The sequence below is a fragment of the Piliocolobus tephrosceles genome, chromosome 2, assembly GCF_002776525.5.
Source record: "Piliocolobus tephrosceles isolate RC106 chromosome 2, ASM277652v3, whole genome shotgun sequence".
In the NCBI taxonomy this organism is placed as follows: domain Eukaryota; kingdom Metazoa; phylum Chordata; class Mammalia; order Primates; family Cercopithecidae; genus Piliocolobus; species Piliocolobus tephrosceles.
The window spans coordinates 53,941,848-53,963,227 of NC_045435.1; the positions used below are offsets into that span (position 1 = coordinate 53,941,848).

At 36.0% G+C, this 21,380-nt stretch overlaps 1 protein-coding gene across 2 annotated transcripts in view; it reads right to left on the reverse strand.

Moving 5' to 3' along the window:
- GRM7 (glutamate metabotropic receptor 7) overlaps positions 1–21,380 on the reverse strand; it is an 880,316-nt gene that overhangs the window by 607,287 nt on the left and 251,649 nt on the right. The gene's annotated exons all lie outside the window — the stretch shown is intronic.

The following is a 21,380-nucleotide window of genomic DNA, read 5'->3' on the forward strand; positions in this document are numbered from 1 at the left end:
AACTCTTGCCTATAAGGATCATCTTAGAACTCCACAGGCCCCTTCAAAAAAATCAAATTATCTCCCTCAGCTGCTGTAGTTTTTATTTCTTAGGATCATTGGAAACTGGGCTATATGAGTAGTCCTAACACACCTACTTTGCTAAATTAAATTATATATATGAAAAGAGCTGCAAAAAAATGTCTGCCTGGGGTCTCAGGTAGCCTAAGGCCAGCCTGAAGTAATCACAGATGAGAAATCTGGCTAAGATCCTAACTTCAGAACTCCTATGCTAGTTACCTCTTCAAAGCATGGTAACCTTTGTCCCCTTCTTTGTCTTAATTCTATCAAGCAATAGATAATGAGTGGCACAGTTAATTTTCACGTAAGAATGATCAACTCCGACAACGTTCTGCTTACAAACTCTCCCAGGACTTATCCCTGCATTATCACAAAAGGTTTCTTGGGTGTCCAAAGGCCAGTTGATCTTTTCTCAGACCAAGCCCAAAAGTCCAATATAGCTCAAATATGGTAAAGCCACGCTCAAGTTGATTCATCGAACCCTGAAAATTCTACTATTAACCCATTTATTTCCTTCTTTTGTAGTTTGCCTAAAGTGTACCCATTTGCCATCATTTAAGGCTAGTTATCGCCTCTGTAAAGATCGTTTCTCCACCAATATTTTTAGGTCAGCATTAGAGTTAAGTCCTGTGGCCCTGAAATCAGACGACCCACCATTTTCCATGCAGCCTGTTCATGATGCAGTTCTGCTATATGACCATTGGAGGGCAGGCTTTCTGCCCCTGACTTAATTCAAAGCCAGTGTGAGAAAGCCTGCATGTCTCCTGATGGGTCTTTTTACCTGAGCAACTTCTCAATTACAGTGAGGTTTAGTGCAAAGTAAAACAGGATTTGGTATTGACAAGATATGGGATCAGAGTTTGGCATTTCTGTTTGCTAGTGTTTAATTTGATGAAGCTATTTCACTTGAATGAGTTGGTGACATCACTAATAACAAGTTGTTCTGAGAAACAGGGAAAATGAATATGCATTGCTTTGTATGATGCCTGGAACAGAGTGGGTGCTTAATACATGGGAGTAATAATCATCCAAAATAAAGAATGGTATCTTTTTCCTTACTAAAGTTATCGATTCCCCAATTGACTTCCAAGTTCTCTGCTGCACGTCATCACGAACATTCTCCACGCTGTCCCATGGCAATAAAATATTTTTACATATTCCTATCATTACTGCTTTCAAAATAATATGTACTGTGTATCCAACTCTTTATTTTGTACCAGTCATGTTCTAAAAGTTTTATATGCATTGCTTTATCCAATCATCAGCAAATACTGTGAACCGTACTATACAATATTACATGAGACTATATTATAGTATTATTAACTTGTTTTACAAGGGAGAAAATTGAGGCTTGGAAGAATATTACCTTGCCTCAGGTCACAAAGCTATAAAACACTCACAACTATGATGCTTTGCTGAATTATTACTAAAATATTTTTTAAATAAGCATTAAATAGGAAGGCCAGTAGATTAATGGAATCCAGGCTGACTTCTGTTCACATCACTGACTACATAGCCACTAAAAGTTATTTTACTGGTCACTCTTAGACTGCTGTTCAAACACCTTATATAAGTGCCTCAGCAAAGCTTATACAAGTATCTTAATAGAATGAGTTACCTATGTGTCGATTGTAGTTTGGAGGTTGTAAGTTTTAGGTAACAAAAATATCAACTGAATAAAGGCTTTGGACAGAAATAGAGAAGAGGGAGGAAAAGAGGGAGAAAGAGAGAGACTTTCCCTCACAAGAAATAAAAAGGAAAGAAGCCAGGCATGTCAATACATTTCCATGAATTTCAACTTGTGGGATTGTAAAAGCTTCATGCTGTTGCACAGATGTCTTTCCTGCCAAAATCCCTCTGTACCTTTGAAAGGGTGCTAATAAAGATACATCCAGCCCTCTACTTGAATTTTCATTTATGTAACTGTTGTAAAACCTCAGAATTGTGAGGTGCCCCAATGCAATGCATTTTCTACACCGTGCCCCACATTTTAGTAATGAAAATCCTGACGAAACAGATTTCTTTCCTCATTACTGTGCACCCTTTGAAAATTATTAGTATCTGTGGTCTATCCCTTCCGGTGTAAATAAGGAATATCTCCTGGCTTAAGACCCACATTTCTCTTTAGGATCATGCATATACCCTCTATCCAATGGTACTTATTTTGACACTATGAATATAATGATGCAAGCATAAGGAATGAAATACAAAATGGATTTTATTCTGAGATAAAAATGTGGCTTTATAAGGATATCCCTTGTAGCAATAGAGATGAAGGACTGGAAGAATTTATGTAACCTATGAAATATGATGTTCCCTATTTTCCTAGCTCTTATGCTCCATGTTTAGTTACTTGCTTTCAAGTTAACGTTAAAGCCTACATAGTAATTATTTTGAGTGCTACTACTGGTACCTACAACTGATCAAATGATAATTAGGCATCTTTAGCAATTAATTTCTATTTTCACCCAAATACCTAGATATACTTTCTCTTGCTGCTATTGGACCTTTTCTCTCTTGCCAGTTTTCTTTCGAAATGAAGACTTGATCTTTTGATAAAGACAATTTAGTGCGATAACATTCCAGCTATATAAAATAAGATATTCCATCTCTTCTTGGGCCTTTTTTCTTGAACTTAGAAAACTAAAATATGTTTAATCTTTATCACAGGACCACACTGTCATCTTATTCTTCTTTTCTCTTCATAAAAATTTGCCTATTGCACAGGAATGGTTTTGAGTATCAAGTAGGATTTTAAAACACCTATATTCTATTTAGAATAAGTGTATGCAATTTAAAGAAAATTAACAACATATATTAGAGAAATAAACACAAGAAAGCAGATTAATTTTAATGCCTTGATCCCTGTCAACATTTTGTTGTATCTCTTTATTGCTTTTGTGTGTATATTTGGTTATGCACACATACTGATATGGTTAGGCTTTGTGTCCCCACCCAAATTTCATCAAGAATTATAATCTACATAATCCCCATAATTTCCACGTGTCCAGAGACTAGGTGGAAGTAATTGGATCATGAGAGCAGTTTCCCTCATGCTCTTCTCATGATAGTGATTGAGTTCTCACAAGATCTGATGGTTTTATAAGGGGCTCTTCCTCCTTTGCTTGGCACTTCTTCCTGCCGCCTTGTGAAGAAGGTGCCTTGCTTCCCATTCTCCTTCCATCATGATTGTAAGTTTCCTGAGACCTCCCCAACCATGCTGAACTGTGAGTCAATTAAACCTCTTTCCTTTATAAATTACCCAGTCTCAAGCAGTCTTCATGTGAAAAGAGACTACTATACATATATAATTATTGTTATGAGCTTATAAATATTATTTATTATTAAAATATGGACCTTAGTCTCCCCTTCCCTTCCTGCCATCCTCCCTTCTTTCTTCTTTCTTTCTGGTTGCATAATATTCTACTGTATGAATATTTGACCTAACCTAAACTTAACGTTCATTGTTAAATATTTAAAACTTTTGAAGTTTTCACTGTCATTATAAGTCAAAACAAAATCCTCAGAGCTGATGCAAGTCTTTATACATACTCATGAGTATTTCCTCACAATAATGTTTAAGTCACTCTACCTCAACGTGACAGAAACATTTTGAGGTTTGCATTTACGTCTTACTCTACATGAAAATTACTTTGGGCTGTTAAATACAGAGGAACAGTAATCTATACTTTTTTCCCTTCCAAATGGTTAACTACTTGATTTAGCACCATTTATTACTTAATCATTCTTTAATGACAGAAAAGAACATCTTTTGTTCTATATTAAATTCTTAAACATCCTTAGGTCTTCAGGGTGTATCTTCTACTATTTCATTTTTTTTTTCAAGTCTTGGGCTTGAAAATAGTGTTTTACTATTTTAGCTGTTATGAATTTAAGAGTATTTTGAGGCTATCTTAGTTGCAACATACTCCCTCTTCATAGCTGTCCTTTTAAAAATGATCATGGATAATCATGTTTTTAATTTTCCTTATAAGCCTTAGGACAATTATTTTTAGGTTAACAATAAAATTCCATTAAGATTTTGATGAGAATTATACTACAGCTATAAATAAATTTGGGTAGAATTTAAATATTTACAACATTTTATCTTCCCCCAGGGGAAATTATCTATTTTTATCTATTTGGTTGTTCATTCTTGCTCTTCCTGAAATCTTATAATTGTCTTCATTTAAACCTTGCACATTCCTTAACTTTGTTTCTAAATAATTATTTTCATTGCATTATGTATGAGACAAAATATTCATTTTGTTATCTATTTATTGCTGCCATATAGGAATATATTAATTTCTGTAGATTTTCTTTGTGTCTTCTACCCTTGTTATAATTCTTATTAGTTGTAATAGCTTTCAGTTTATTTTCTTGGGATTTCCATGTAAGCAAGTTATAATGATTCAGTTAGTTTTCTAATTACATCAGTTAGAGTTTCCAGGAAAACAAGAGTGATAATAGGAAAAATTCCTTTCCCTTTTGTTATTTCTGAACAGTGAGCAGCTAAAAACCAACTAGTATTATTCTGATGTCTTACCTTGAAAAAATACATACAGTTAAATTAAGAAGTTTATATTTAAATTTTTTATTTTGTCAATATAAAGTCTTAGCTAGAATTTGTCAGAAATTTCTTTAGATTTAGAAAGACACTTCTGGAATTGAACGGGAACTCCTAGATCATATGGCCCAAAGTCTCCCTCTCTCTGTAAGTTTATGACTCGCTTCAAAAATACCGCGGAGACCCTCACGCAATCTGTGCCACCATCTACCGCCACATTTCTTGAAAGCATTTTCTTTATATTTGCTATTGATACAGGATGCTCTTATTTTTACTTGAGACACAGAACTGTACTTCATCAGGATATCTAGGTAAAGCTATTCTATGAACAGTAACAAAATGATAACATTATAAATTATCATTTAGTGTCTTCCCATGTGGGACACATCATGCTAAGAGCTGCAATACATTATTTTAATCCTCACAACAGCACATTTACACAATTTCTGTTTTTCTGATTTTACAAATAAAGAACCTATGACATAGAGAGATCAAGAACCACTCTGAAGGTTACATATAAGTAAGTGGCAGATCTGGAATTCATTTTAAGCACATCTCTAAATCCTTTACTCCTAAGCCCTGTGCTACAATTCCGCTTTAAGAGAACATTATTCCAGTTAGAATGGCTTACAATTCATGTTTTTCCCTTCCTTTATAACACGTTCTTCCTCCTGTATTGTGTGATACTAGTTAAGCCTTTCTCTCCCCTTACTTGGAATAGTCAACCACTTCATGTTCTTTCTGACATACTACCTACCTTCAGTCTTATAACTTCTCATTCTCTCTCATGAGAAAGATAATGAGACACCCAAAACCCTTTTTCACCTATTCATGAGGAACCTTCTCTCCACATCCTCACCAATGCTTGTCATATTTTGTCTTTTTGATAATAGCCATCATAACAGATGTGGAGTGATATCACGTTGTGGTCTTGATTTGCATTTCCTTGGTATTATGCACCTTTCCATGTACCTGTTGGCCATTTGCAGGTCTCCTTTGAGGAAATGTATATTCAGGTCCTTTTCCCATTTTTAAATTGAGTTGTTTTTCTGCTTTTGATTTGAGTGAGTTCTTTATATATTTTGGATATTATCTCCTTATCAGATATTGGTTTCCAAATATTTTCTTTTATTTAGGAGGTGTCTGTTTACATCATTGATTGTTTTCTTTGCTATACAGAAACTTTTTAGCTTAATGTAGCTTCATTTTTGTTTGTTTGTTTGTTTTTGTAGCCTGAGCTTTTGGTGTGATGTCCAAAAATATCATTGCCAAGGCCAGTATCAAGGAGCTTTTTCTTTTCTAAATCTCTGCTGACTCATCACCTACGAAAATATCTTTATAATCAGCTATATCGACACATCACTCTAAACTATACATTGATCTAGAATCCTTTTTGGAGAAGAAAATGTATTTATTTCCTTGAAGACACTTTATTATAAGGTATTCCATTCTTTCAGAGTAACGATCTGTGCATGAATTCATGCTCTCCTATCTGCAATACATTACCAAACATCCAAGGTGTCTCCTCTACAAAAATCAATTTTTTCCCAGGCATTTTTTAAATCAGTACTTTTGAAAATGCTACAGACCTTTTTTGCTTCTGTAACTAAATAACTTTAAGCAGTAATTAAAACTAAGTTTTTCATTTTTATATTGAGGCTTCAGATTAATTTAAAATTCTGAATGCTGTGCATTGCTGTGTTATGCTAGATGTTGTGATCATTCTAATATCACTGTAGGACCAGCTATTTCTAGCATGCTTGAGGTGTTCAGTACAGTAAAAAGAAAATATGACAAAATGCCCAAATCTCTGTGGTATTCTTTATCTCTTCGCCAATTAAGAAAATCAAATACCTGTAGCCCTTAATCCTTTAAGAGGTTAAAAATAATATATATACTATTTATACATATATATAGACACATACACATACATATGTATTTAGGTATATACACACACACCTAAAAAATATAGTAAAGGTGAAATTTTGGTCAAACTTAACAGTAGTAGTTGATTCTCTATAATGTGCCTACACTTGTCATTGCATGCCTTTAATATATTTTTGGGTCTTCACAAGCAGGTAAGTCTAAATGTGTACGAACCACAGAACACATCTTAGGAATCTATTCTGCACTTCCCATGATTTCTTTCACTGAATTTAATAAATGTCTCCATTGCTTTTATGAATGAAGGCTTTCCATATAGATATATGGTAACATATATTTACAGTTTACTACTAATGTAGTGTATATCTAAATCAATTTTCCTTTTGCTGATTTAAAGAAATTGTCAAAAAAACTCTAAATTTTATGCCAGTATTTTTCAATCTTCGGTCATCTGCAAATGTGTCTCATGTTTTCTTCCCACATGCTATACCACGTTTATGAACACGACAATATATTCATACTACTGAATCCATTATTTACTTAACATTTTAACTTCTCACTCTTATTTGCTTAAAGTACAAAGAACCTTCTTTTCATGTCTACCAGTATGCCTATAGAGTGATTATGTATTTATTTTAATGTGAAAGAGGAATATGTAACTATTAGTATTATTCGTGGTATCTTTGATATACAAAAACATTTTCTTCTGATCTACTATATCTACATTTTATTTTATAGCTTCTTAGCTCTCAGTGATAAAAAGGGTCTAATGTCTTATTGATTGGGCATACTGTCACCTACAGTTTATGACTGTATATTTACATAACTGATTTTTAGATTTAAACATTTTAATGCATCTAGGATCTATTTAATATATATTATCTATTATAGACTAGGACTTCAATTTTGTTTTTTGTTTTTGAGTGGATAGCCAAGTGAATAGCCAGTGTTTTAAGAACAAAAAATATTTACTTGCATGTCATTATCACTTTTATGCATTTTTATATAAAATTATATCTATACAAACACAGAAATATTTAAAATTAAAGCACTACATAGATGTTATCTCATGCTCTTGGATGTCTTATGAAATTCACTATCAATGTATAAAATATTTACATTTCCATTTTTTAAAGAAGCTCAGTCTTCTCTGATTTGTCTTCAAGTTACTATGTTTTTCTCAGTTTGAATGAACTGACAGTAATTTGTCTTATTAGATAAAATCACACGTTATTTGTTTCTCCAGGAGACTATACAGCATTCACACTCCCTCTTAATGAAGTTCCAATGAAGAGTAGACATTATATGGATTTTTCTGGTCCCGAATGGCCACCGTTCCAAATATTGGACCACCAACGCCTGCATGTCCATAATCCTCTATGCTTTTTCTGCCTTTCATGGTTAGATGCAGGACTAATTTCACTTCTCTATGTGGGTCTCCAACTAGTTGTGAAGAACCTCTCTTCTCCAAGTTTTTTTCTCAACTCAAATCTCAATTTCTCGAATTATTTCTCTCAAGACACTAGTCAAGTGACACTGATGACAAGATAGAAAAGTCATTTCAAGTAATCAAGGTTCGAGAGCAATTCTCATGCCTCAAAATTATCATATAAATTTTATGTTGAAGTCAACTTTCCTGGCCATTGTTAAAAATAAACAAGCAAACAGGGAATAAAAACAGCAATAAAAATCATACTCTTTCAAGTCATCAGATGTGATGTTTCCCAAATTCAGATTTTACTGTCAAGATAGAAAAAAAAAAAAAAAAAAAAAAAAAAAAGCCCAATTCTCTGTTTCTAATTTTACCTTTAAAATATTTTTGTAAATTTATGGTTCTAAGAATTCCTGTAAATCTAAGAGAAACAATGCTAGGGAAAAAAACAATTTCAGGAATAGTTAAAATGGACACATAAGTAACTTATATCATGTACAACCTATACATACTTTTGAGACATAAATATTCATATCTCATCAATAAAATGTATTGTGGTGGTTGAATTATTTTGGTAGACTGAAAGAATGATCAAAAGTTAAGATACATCCAATAAACAGCACACATTAATCTCTAAAAGGTGCTCAAGGCTCTGCCCTAACCTCTACAATGCTTGCCCTAGAAGGCACAGTGAATTTATAGGAAGCCCAATTGATGGGTACTTCCAGAACATGGTAGTTTTCTTTGGTAACAAGTGCCACAGTTCTAATTAAACAATTATCTGAATCATTATCTGTTTCTTGTTCTCCCCATTCCTTGAGAGTATTTACCCTTATGGAAGACAAAGACCTTGCTCATCATTGTTTCACCACTGGATACCACTCTATTGGGAACAGAATAGGAACTGATCAGTATTCATTGAAGAAATGGGGATGCCAGGAAATGGATAAAATGGAATAAACTAAGGGAACAGATTTCTTTGACCCGCTCCTCATCCACAAAGTTAGTGTGGCCAGAGAGACTCACAGTATTTGGGAGTTTTTCTTGTCCTGGGTAGGTCTGTGATGGGCTGCTTTAAGCACCAGGGCAAATACTTTTTCTCACCTTTTCTTTTCCTTGGCACACTTTTTTGGGGATTTCCTTCCTCAACACTGTCATGTAGGAGAAAGCAAGCTATCATTTGGATGGAAGATCAAAGGTAAAGGGACCAAGAAGTCATTTAGGAAGCTGCTCACTCTGTTTTCCTTAGGCCTTAGTTCCTGACAACCTAGGCAACATAAACTATGATGCCTCAGGATTCAAACTTTGCGAGACCTAACTAGGATTTGTCATTTTAAAGAGGCAGATTCTGCCCTGCCTTTTCCTTAGCTCCTCTCCCCTCAGGAACCAGTAAACTGCTACTAGGCAGAAGGATCTCCCAGGCTTGGAAACATACTCCCTTAGGCATCATCTTACTGTCAATATTTGTCACTGAAGACTCAAGTACAGATGTCTTCTAGAAGACATTAATACAAATGTTTAAAAATCCCAATTTCCACCACTGCTCCATTGCAAGCTTACTTCTCATAAAAATAAATTTCTAAATATTTACATAAAGGAAATTATTTTATTTATTTAGAACACAATGAGAGTTCTGAAATTGTTTTCATGCATGTTAATTTTCTTCCTTTTTGTATTATTCCTCTGTATATTATATTTTTTCTCTATATTACATTCTTTCTCAGTGTATTATTCTTTCTTATATTATATTCTTCCTCTCTTTATTGTATTCTGCTTTGTATTATAAGCGCAGTGCCTGTAGCAAGGACAGTCACCTGAGGAGTATCTTACTTTTTGGAAGGCAAATGTGGTTCATTTGTTCCTGGGGGATTTGCATACATGGACAGTACAAAACTGCAAATATAGAAAGGCAAAACAAAATTCCTTAATGTTAGTTCTAGAGGGTAGTTTCCACAAAACTTGTAAAAGGCGAATTTTTGAAAGTATCATATGCAATTAAGATAATACTTCAGTGTACCTGTTGAGATATTAATGAACTCCCAGTGGGGCATTATTAAGTTCACAGTTAGCAATAATTTCACTCTTAGTTCTTATTAAGCTTTATTGATATGGATCCCCCAAAAGGGAAAATCATTGAAGAACCATTTCAGACTCATTCTTTGAAACATCACTCCCTTCGATTTATACTTATCTCCTCTCTAGATATCATCTTTGCTCACATAGGATGGTTGGGCAGCAATTCTAATTTGGGGGTAATTTAATTTTATTAATTTATTCCAAACTACTGAGGGATAACTAATAATCTTGAATTAGCTTAAAATCTGGAGTTTTACACAACTTTAACTTACTCATGATGGAGATTATCATCAATTATTGCAACTCTTTTTTTCTTCACTTTTCATCTCTCTAATTACATAACATCAAACACCTTCAAACATTCTGTGAGTGGTTTGTAACCATTTTCTTGAAATTCAAGTAGTTTTGTGTGTGGATTGCAAGTTACATTTGTTATAGCACATGTTTAAAAGAATGCTGATTGCTTTACTAAATCTTTATATGTAGTAGGTATTGTTATATGTGGTACTTTATATATACAATCTCATAAATTTTTGCAACAATTGTTATAGATAGAAATATTATTATCATATTCACTGTTTGTGCCCATCTAGCATACATGTACTTTTCTCTTTGTTACAGTTCTTACGTTTGCCTGAGGAGCCACCTTTTCTCATCCCTGAATTCCTGTGGTTTAGGGAGACATGGCTGTACTTCAGAATCCAGATGTTGGTCCATGTGACACAAAGTTGACCAATCAGAACACAGGATTCCTTTAGCCTCAAGAGAAGTTACATGGCCTGATCCAGACCAATATGAACAAGTGAACTGCAATATCAAGGTGTGGTCAGAACTTCTATATGAAAGAAACTTTTTTAAAAATAAAATGTCTAACAGAAAACCATATAAGTCTATGGTTGATGATGATGATGATCATGATGATGATTTTGCCAAGTGACAGTGGGGAAACCTAGTTATCTTACACACCTCATAGTTTGAAATATTAGGCTCAGGACTAGAGAGAGAATATCACTTAGAACTTGTCTCATCCTGCTTTTTTATGGAACATAGAAAATAAGGAAAAAGCTGCAACTTTTGTCTTATGGTTAATAGTTGCTAAAATAGCAGTAACATGTGGCTCTCATCAAGCTAGACAAACCCCCCAAGACTGTTTCTTTAACCAGAAAAATGAGGCTAATCTTATGATCCCAAGATACATCACAGGGTTAAGATGAAACACCTACAAAATGAACATTGCACATGCCATACTAATATACACGTTGCATATGCCATACTGATATACATTGCTATTTTGTCTGGTGCTATTTGCTTAAATAGACATCGTAGTTATAAGTACGGGAGGGGTTGCGTGTGTGTGTGCGGTATATAACGAGGCTTTCTGAGACCAACTGTAGATTAGAGAAATACTTTCTTCTGTATTCCCACAGCATTCAATGACATAGTACAATGGAGGCCTTCCCATCCCAAGATGGTATCCCAGAAACCATCAGCATACACTTACCTAGAGGAGCAGAGAAAAGCAAAGGAGAAATGTAAATTTTATGACCTCTCAGCCTCCTTCCTAAGCTTAATTGTCTATGAATTCTCACTGGTCAGTAACCTAGGATGAATTCCTATAGACAACCATGTATTATGAAACAAAAACTAAACAGACTAAAATTTTCTATTAATATTTTTATATTGATTAAATACGATCCTAGACTTCTTCCAGGCCTCAAGGGCCAGCATCTCATACATAGAAGTTTGGCTTACCAAACACTAAAGGTTGAATTTTGAGGCATTTTGCTAGCAATATAAATGTCAAATCTCTGTAGAGGAGGATTTCTCAAACTTGGTGACGTTGACATTTGGGCTAGGTAATGCTTTGTTGTGGGGGCTACAAGAGCCATCCAGGGCAATGTAGGCTCTGAGGCAGTACCCTGGCCTCTGTCTACTAGATGCCAGTAGCATATTCCCCAGTTGTCAAAACCAAATAGTTCTCCCAGCAATGCAAAACATCACCTCATGTGCGCGTGGTATTGGGGGTGGAGGAACATTGTCACAGGTGGGGACTACCAGGCTGGAGGTCATCTGTGCAAAAGGGGAATCTCAACCATCACTCTGTAGTCACAAAACGAAAATAAAAGAAAAAGCTATTTTTAACATTTTGTATTCTCTCTATACTTTTCACATTTTACTTTCTACTTGCCAAACTTTCCCCATTATCAGAGCTCCCTGTGTTTCCTAGCTACCTTCAATCATCCGCTGTCTCAGTAGAATGCACAATGACAACACCGCTGCAGTGCTGAGTCCACTACATGGACACAGCCAGGAACTTCTTAAAGTGAAAAGTTTTTTCCAGGAGAGAATGAAATTAAATCCACCTGATTTTCTGAGAACCATCACTACTTGTATGTTTAGTAAAAAAAAAAAAAAAAAAATTGATTATTCAGAAAGGTTGAAAATGGAGACTTATGGTTTATTGAATATTCAGGTAAACTACATGGTATGCTGTATGGCAGTTCCAATTTTCAAAAAGTTAGTGAACAATAAAGTGCACTTCACAGAAATGCTACGGAACATGGTGAAATCTTCACTTAATGATTCAGAAGCCACTTTCAGCATCAAGCGAGCCTTGGACATGTTCATTCCCATTGTAAAAGACCACAGATGTAGATGTTCCAGAAGGTGAAATTAAATCTGTGTTGATCCTTTGATCCCCCTGAAAGAGGCTTACTCGACAAAAAATTTTTATTTAGTTCTTTTATTCGTATAAAAAGGAGGTAAGCTATGCTTTCTTTTTTCAACCTTTGATATGCCTCATAGTCTAAGAAAATGAGCATTTAGAGTTTCTTACTATCAAAGATTTATATGATTTCTGCATGGTAAATAATTCCTTACCATTTAATTCAGATAATACAATACCCCATCAGTAGCATATGATAACCTTTTTTTTCCTTTTTAAAATTTATATATTTGAGGCACTGCAAATATAGTAATTAATGAGGTAGGCCAGCTCTACATGTGCTTGTGGGTACCCAGGAAATATTTAAATAATGAATAAATAACTTCATGAGTGTATTTATGTTTTGTTACTCACCAAGTAAGGAATACAATATGTAGCATGAACAAAGCTTATTTGGCCCATAATCCCTTTCCCCCTAGAATATATATTTTAATTTCATATGGTTATTGTTTCTCGGTAACCACATTGTTGGAGGGGCACCAGTCTAAATAAAACACTAAAAGGTCATTGAAGAAAGAACAGCTCTTTAAAACTGGGAAGTTTAGGAAACTTATGAGCAAGAGGTGTTGTTTCAGCTAATCAGGAGAGAGGAGGCTGATTTCCTTTAGCAAAAGAGCAAATGAAAGCCTTTCCCAATGACAAGAGATGGTGAAAGGAAATTCATAAAGTAATGAAGTAGGCATCCTTTGAAGAAATGAGAGACACTTTCTTAGCTTGAGGGTAGAGTCCATTGTCCCACCTGATTTATAGCTGGAGAAAAGGATGTGGCAACATGATAAACAAAATTAATTCCCGTCTAAATTTACTTTGTTTCCTCTCCTATTATAATAATTACTTTTCTAGACTAATAAAACATACAGAATAGGCCAGGCGCAGTGGCTCACACCTGTAATGCCAGCATGTCAGGGGGCTGAGATGGGTGGATCACGAGGTCAAGAGATCGAGACCATCCTGGCCAACATGGTAAAACTCCGTCTTTACTAAAAATACAAAAATTAGCTGGGCATGGTGGCGCACACCAGTAGTCCCAGCTACTCGGGAGGCTGAGGCAGGAGAATGGTGTAAACCCGGGAGGCGGAGCTTGCAGTGAGCTGAGATCCGGCCACTGCACTCCAGCCTGGGTGACAGAGCAAGACTCCATCTCAAAAAATAAAATAAAAATAAAATATACAGAATATTTATAACATATGTTACTGCACTCTTAGAAGAACAGATAAGAGATGCACAGACACCTCAACAACTACTGAGACCCAAATACCTCTAACGTAATATCTAAGAGGCCCTTCGATGAGGATACTGGCATCACTCCCCAAGGATTCGATTAGACGAAGTGTCATTGATTGTTCAACGAGGGCCTTGTGACAAAAGGTTTTCATGGTTCTGACATTTGAAGCAGTTCACTCCCTGCTGTTAGAGGGAGTAAGAGCTTTGCTCACTTTGGTAATAAGAATCACTCCTGCCTACAGATCACAAATCTTGGTGGAAGAAGCAAAGCTGAGCATTTGTCTTTCTGTATTTTTTTCTCAGTCCTTCCTAGCTCCTGGATGAATATATGAGAATAGAAAATGGAAAATAAATAATAAAGCTTTGAAACGGAAAGTCTTAGCCTTAGATTCACAATGCTAGTGAAGTTTATTCAGGACTAATAGATCTTGATATAATTCCACGTGCACGCGCGTGTGTGTGCGTATGTGTGTGTGTATGAAGAAATACTTCCTGTAAAATTTCCAAGGTATTTTCAGGTTGGGGTAGCCTGGTAGGTTCTCTTCATTGCACATTGTTGGAAATACTGATATGTTCTAGAATCTAACATTTTCAATATTCCTTCCCTACATCCAGAAACTGACTTTTGCTATCACATCACCTGCCACCATATCATCTTCCAATTACCATAACTGAATCTTTTTTGCATGTAATTGCATTTTAGGTTGACTGCTTCCTGGGGAGACTGAGGGAGAGAGAGAGAATGTCATCAATGCCAACACTACTAACTGTATTTTAACAAGTTTGCTTCAGGGAAGATTTTGAGATAGAGCTACTAATCCTCTCCATTGGCCATTAATCTTTTGAGACAGAAGCTCACACCTGGGCTGTAGTGCAATGGCACAATCTCAGCTCACTGCAACCTCTGCCTCCCAGGTTTATGTGACTCTCCTGCCTCAGCCTCCCAAGTAGCTGGGATTACAGGTGCACACCACCACACCTGGCTAATATTCTGTATTTTTAGTAGAGACGGGGTTTCACTATGTTGGCCACACTGCTCTCAAACTCCTGACCTCATGATTCGCCCGCCTCAGCCTCCGAAATTGCTGGGATTACAGGCGTGAGCCACCATGTCCAGCCCATAAGCCATGAGTTCTTATTAACGGTAAATCTTGACTGGACTTGGGAATTTTGTTCTCTTCCTGATCGTGACCTTTAGACTCAAGGTTATGAGGGACATTTTAGTCAGGACAAGGTATCTCAATGGGTCAAAGATGGAATGGTAACACTAACATAACAGAGTCAGAGCTCTACTTTTATGGAAGAAAACGACGCTCAGAGAGAAAAAGTAATTTACCAAAAGCCACATTGCCATAGAGTTAATGAGAAACAACTCAAATCATATCTCTTGACTAGGTCGTGTGATGTTTCCAAAAATGTATACTGTGCTGCCAAAACGTTTTGTCCCTCTGTATATTCAATTTCAAAAATTTAAAATGACTCATTTTGATGATTAAGCTATACTAATTATTTACTGGTTTGATTGCAAAAATAGAAAATAAAAATAACAACTGCTTGAAATTATGTTTTTGTCTTTCTCACAGAAAGTAAGTGGACAGGTAAAGAATTCAGAGTTGGTATGGAAGTTCCAGTCACCAAGGACCCAGGCTACTTCTGCAGCGCTGTACTAGAATGTCAATTCCATTATCAATGTTGTTCATAGTTTCAGACGTTTGCTGAAGCTTCAGCAATCATGAGCTCATCTCAAGCAGTAAGAAAGGGGATATGGAAAAAGACAAATGGGCAGTTGTTTTTGTTGGGTGAAGTCTTTCCATGTTACCTTCCCAGCTTGGCATACAACACTTCCACCCATATATCATTGTCCAAAATAGTCTCATGAATCACACCTAGTTGCAAGAACAGATTTTTGAAAAATGTAATTTTTTAGCCAGTATACTGTTACCTCAAATCAAGCTTAGTTCTTCGACTAAGAAAGACTAAGGAATAGAGAAGGAATGGACATTATCTGCCACAATCATGAAGGATGGCTAAGAGTGAATCATGTGCAGCTCTAGGCTAGAGAACTTGTAAACAGATATAGCTGACCATTTGTGTGTGGCTAAATCAATTTTTGAAGTATTTGTGTAGAAAGCAAAGAAGACAAAGTAAGCAGGCAATAATTCTCTAGTAGGATATCAATTTTATGTTGACCACAGGCAGCAAATGATGTCAAAAATACAATTCCGTTAGGGTCACCTAGCAATGACCCCAAATAGTGCTTCTGTTTCCATGAAAGCATCCCAGCTACTAAACTGGTACACTCCTAATGGTACTGTCTTTATAACATACCAACTCTGCTATGAACATCCCCAAACATGTACTAAACACGTTCAACTTTCTCCTACCAAAGACTCACTTGAATTTTTAACATGAGCAAGTTTAAGAATCTTTCAGAAAGCAACATTTTCTCCCAACTTCAGCTTAAAAGCAACTATATGAGAGTTTACTGAGGTTCCTATGCTCTTTTCTGCCATAATGTTTCTCCATGGATTGGAAAGATAGATTCCTTAACCTGCTCCAGTTTGAGCAATTAAGAAGTCTGGGTCAAGTGTGGTGGCTCACGCCTGTAATCCCAACACTTTGGGAGGTGAAGGCAGGCAGATCACCTAAGGTCAGGAGTTCCAGACCAGCCTGGCCAACATGGCAAAACCCCATCTTTACTAAAACATGAAAAAATTAGCTGGGCATAGTGGTGGGTGCCTGTAATCCCAGCTACTTGAGAGGCTGAGGCAAGAGAATCACTGAACATGGGAGGCAGAGGTTGCAGTGAACACAGATCACGCCACTGCACTCCAGCCTAGGTGACAGAGCAAGATTCCATTTCAAAAAAAAAAAAAAAAAGGAAGTCTGATTTTTAAAATTTTTCTGCTACTAAAGGCAGAAAAATACCTAGAGCTGTAAAGCATAATCTCAAATAAGAACCCATGAGATTCTAAATGTCATCACGATCAGACCTTGCATCCTGGAGCAATGAACTAAGTGTAATAGGTGTCTGGCTTCCAGCAGTCAAACTTGAGTCATGTTTATGTTCATGCATAGAAAATGAATAGGAAGAAGAAAAAGATAATTTCCCAGCTAAAATATCAAGCAAAATGATGAGATGCATTTTATTTTTTACATGAATGGCTACATTCTGAAAAACAAGTGTTGCAATCAAATTTTAAATGGACTCTGGAAGATCAATACTTCACATCCACCAGTTTTTTAAAGTAAAGGGACCCATATAAATATTATCAATTAATTTTGATCTCTTCTAGTCTTTTATTGGCCATCGTTTACCTTTCTCTCTCTAATATTATAGTGTGTGTTTCCTACTTGAAATAATTCTATTTCCCCAGGCTGGCACTACTATGCCACAGGAAAGGTCTACTTTTCATTCTGATCTTAATCTATTACCAAACAAATCAATAAGCATATTAAAAAGCTTTGACTTCACTTCTCATAGATAATTCACTTAAAATTTTCCAAATTTGAAAATCGATCATTGGGATTAGGCAAACAGTATTGAAAGTCAAACAAACAAAAAAAGTCAAAAGATCCCAAACTAGTTTCTTTTAGATTTGAAACCAATGCATTTGTACATGTCTCATTTATGGGTGTGTAGTATACACATAAAATTTACAATTATACTCTATGTATTACTAATTACAAAAATATTGTATATGTTATGCATAACTTTTATAAAGCACCTTCCCAGTTAGTATTAAGAGAAAAAATAAAACCAAAACGTTTATATATCCTAAGGACTATCCTAACTAGAAGTTTTGCTAAATACTAACAAAGAGTAGAAAGCAGCTACTTGAATTTAGCAGATATTGCTAAACAGAAAAGTGGATGCTCAACTATTAACTTAAATTTACGTAAGATACAGCTCTGTCATTCGGGTTATTAGAGTTAGATGCTATCAATCATTTTCTTTGTAGCGGTGGGGAATCTATCCACATTAACTCGTCTGATCTTTTCTCTGCCCAGTCTGTTTCCTGAACACTTCATTGGAGTCATCTTGCGGAAGATGTTAGAAACTCTAAGAGATGTAATCTCTCTTCTCCAGGTGTTTAGGAGAGAGAAAGGTGTGACCCTGTCAATACAGAGTAAATGAGGTTGCTGTCTAGAACTGTGAATGGAAGACTCTCTCTCCATATATATCCTTCCACCTTTCTGGAAGAAGAGTGTTAGACATTACTTTTTAGTAGAATGAGTTGTTTTTAAGACATCATGCCAGTTTGGGGACATTTTCAGCTACTAGCCAAGAGCTCATGATTCTGGCCACTGGCCACCTTTGCAGAATTTCTATGAAGTAGAATATTTAAATAATTGAAATTTACTCAACTTTTAAAAATAGATTTGTGTGTACCTTGTTCTCAATATCTCAGGAACATGGTGTCCAAATGATTTCTTAACAAATATAGTTCATTGGCTGTGAGAATAAATGGAGAAACATCACAGCAGTGAGACAGGGAGATAGAGATCTATGATTGGCCATGAAGAGATTAACAAAGTGAAAGAAGTAGAAGGAAAAGAGACTAAAGAGGAGGAAGGAGAAGCAGAGGGGAGGGGGCAACCCAAATGGTTTCTCACAACAACAACACATTTATCTTGAAATATTTAAATTTTTGTTAATAAGAACACTTAAAATTCCCCATAATATGAGTGGTAGTAGTTAACTCAGTCCTTTCCCTCACCCCACATAGCCCAGGAAAAGGTAAAAGCTCATACATAAAACAACACAATGAGAAGCAAAATGCCTAGGCATTTCCAAGCATTATCATTCATTCAACCTCCGGTTCATACTCCCATGAAGTTGACAAACCTTCGGGGTTTCATACATGACTACGGTTTATCGCGGCATGCTTTCTGGAGCATGGCAATTAACACAATAGGGGGGATTTTCAATGTACTGCTCTATGCCTGAGTGCCACACATTTGACCGCTGTTGATCTACTTACAAATCGGTGTTTCTGTGCAGAGCTATGGTAATAGATGGTACTTTCAGAAAGATAATTTTGAATCTTAACAAAGTACCAGAGCAGCAGCCTATTTTGGGATAGAAATCACTGGGCCTATTATTATTCAAGTTCACTTAAGGCCCTAGGCAGTTTGAACCACCTGAGTAACCTTCCCAAATAGCCCATCTTCACAACCCACCAGTACCTCTGAGCTATTTCCAGTGTGATTTTCCTTGGCTCCCAGGCTGTCCTGCTCCTGTTTGCTTTGCAGCAGTAAAAAAGATTCTGATTTTCTATTCTGTTTCCTGACACTGCACAGAACAAATTATAATTAGAAAACCACCTGAGGGGAAGGTGACAATTCAGTTGTCAATTTTCATGGATAAATCCCAATTCTATCAACAGAAGCAAAGCAAGCCTCTCAGCCTCAAAATAGACACTCAGGAGATGGTATAGTTAGCTGGTTCACTGCCCTGAGAAGAAAAGCAATCACAAAGATGACAGCAACTACAACAGAAAATATGTGAACAAAAAAGAGAGCCCTCTCACTGTAAATATTTTTACTGCCAACAGGTCTCTAATATGGGTATAGAGTGATGTGAAACAGTCATTTTGCAAAATATCCCTTCTAAAGCTGATGAAAAGCTGTCATGTCACAATATGGAATGTAGCCCAACAGGGTACCCAGAGATAAAGGAGTGTAAGTGTTCAAAAGGTAGAAAATAAATAAATGTGCAGCTTGTGGTGAGAACGGATTAACTCAGAATGGATTAAGAAGACATTACAACCTTATTTTTAGTCATCTGGATGCAAGCTCTAAAAATTTGTTATGCAAAAGGATGTTTTTAAATCTCAGATTATTTTTTCCCCAAACAAGCAATCTTGATTTTATGCATACCTCTATGAAAGACATATGAGGGGAATGGGATGAAACCAAAAATAAGGAAAATGTTCTAAGTTTTGTTTTTGTTTTGTTTTTGAGACTCTTCTTGCTATGTTTCCCAAACTGGCCTCCATCTCTTGGGCTTAGGTGATCCTCCTGCCTCAGCCTACTCAGTGACTATGCTTAGCCTCCATGTGCACCTAATCAAAAACTATTAGGCTGGGAGCAGTGACTCACGCCTGTAATCCCAGCACTTAGGAGGCCAAGACAGGTGGAACACCTAAGGTCAGGAGTTCGAGACCAGCCTGGCCAACACAGCAAAATCCCGTATCTACTAAAAATACAAAACTTAGCTAGGCATGGTGGCAGGTGCTTGTAATCCCAGCTACTCAGGAGAATCTCCTGAGGTAGGAGAATCACTTGAACTCAGGTGGCGGAGGTTGCAGTAAGCTGAGATCTGCGCCACTGCACTCCAGCCTGGGTAACAGAATGAGACTCTGCCTAAAAGAAAAGAAAAGAAAAAAAAAAAGCTATTAATCTTAGATTAGCATAGTAATGTTTCAGATGCAAAAGGCAACATTAGGTGAGTATGTGGGACTGGAATATGGCTATATTTCATTAATGTTTTAAATCATGAAATATATTATGAATATAAGACATTATATTTCATGATATCTCTTTCTTGGGTCCATTTTCTTTCTCTCCACAAAATGTCCTCATTGTGATGGGGAAAAAGCTCTGGATAGAAGTAGGTCTATTAATAAATGACTGAATCGCCTGTCTGTTAATAAAAAAAAAAAAAAAGGATCATTGTTATAATCTGAGAAATTTCTTGAAAAGCTAAATTTTGTGTCTATCCTGGCAAAATAACGAATATTTTACCAATTATTAGGAAACTTTATATTCTGGGTTTGCCAGGTTCCAAATCTGGTTTTCAATCATCCCCACCACCTAAGTGATATTTTCTATATCACTCTGGATATCACTCCAGGCTGGAGTGCAGGGGGGCAATCTCCGTTCACTGCAACCTCCGCCTCCCGGGTTTAAGCAATTCTCCTGCCTCAGCCTCCTCAGTAGCTGGGATTACAAGCGTGAGCCACCAAGCCTGACTAATTTTTGTATTTTTAGTAGCTCTACTCTGTGAGAGAAAAGGACCTGCTCTAACAGTATCTTTAAATCTAAGTATGCTATGTTCCACATTTGAACTTTCCTGAAACGGGGATGTTTCTTCAACTAAAGTATCAGAACCAGGGAGTACCATTATTGGTCAGAATATAGAACTTCTGATTTAATGTCTTTTGCTTTGACTGTATCCTTAAAAAAATAAAAAATAAAATAAAAATAAACATAGCAGTTACAGTTCCATCAAAGATGATTCTGGATCACACCGAAGTCTAAGCAAGGTAAGGAGTATGAAGAAAGGGAAGAAAGAGACTTAAAATTTCTAGACTAGAACAGGCACTAGATCAAGATAAGGACAGGCTGACAAGGGAATATAATTAGGCAAAGGACAAAATTTATTTTGAAAGGGCCAGACATGTATT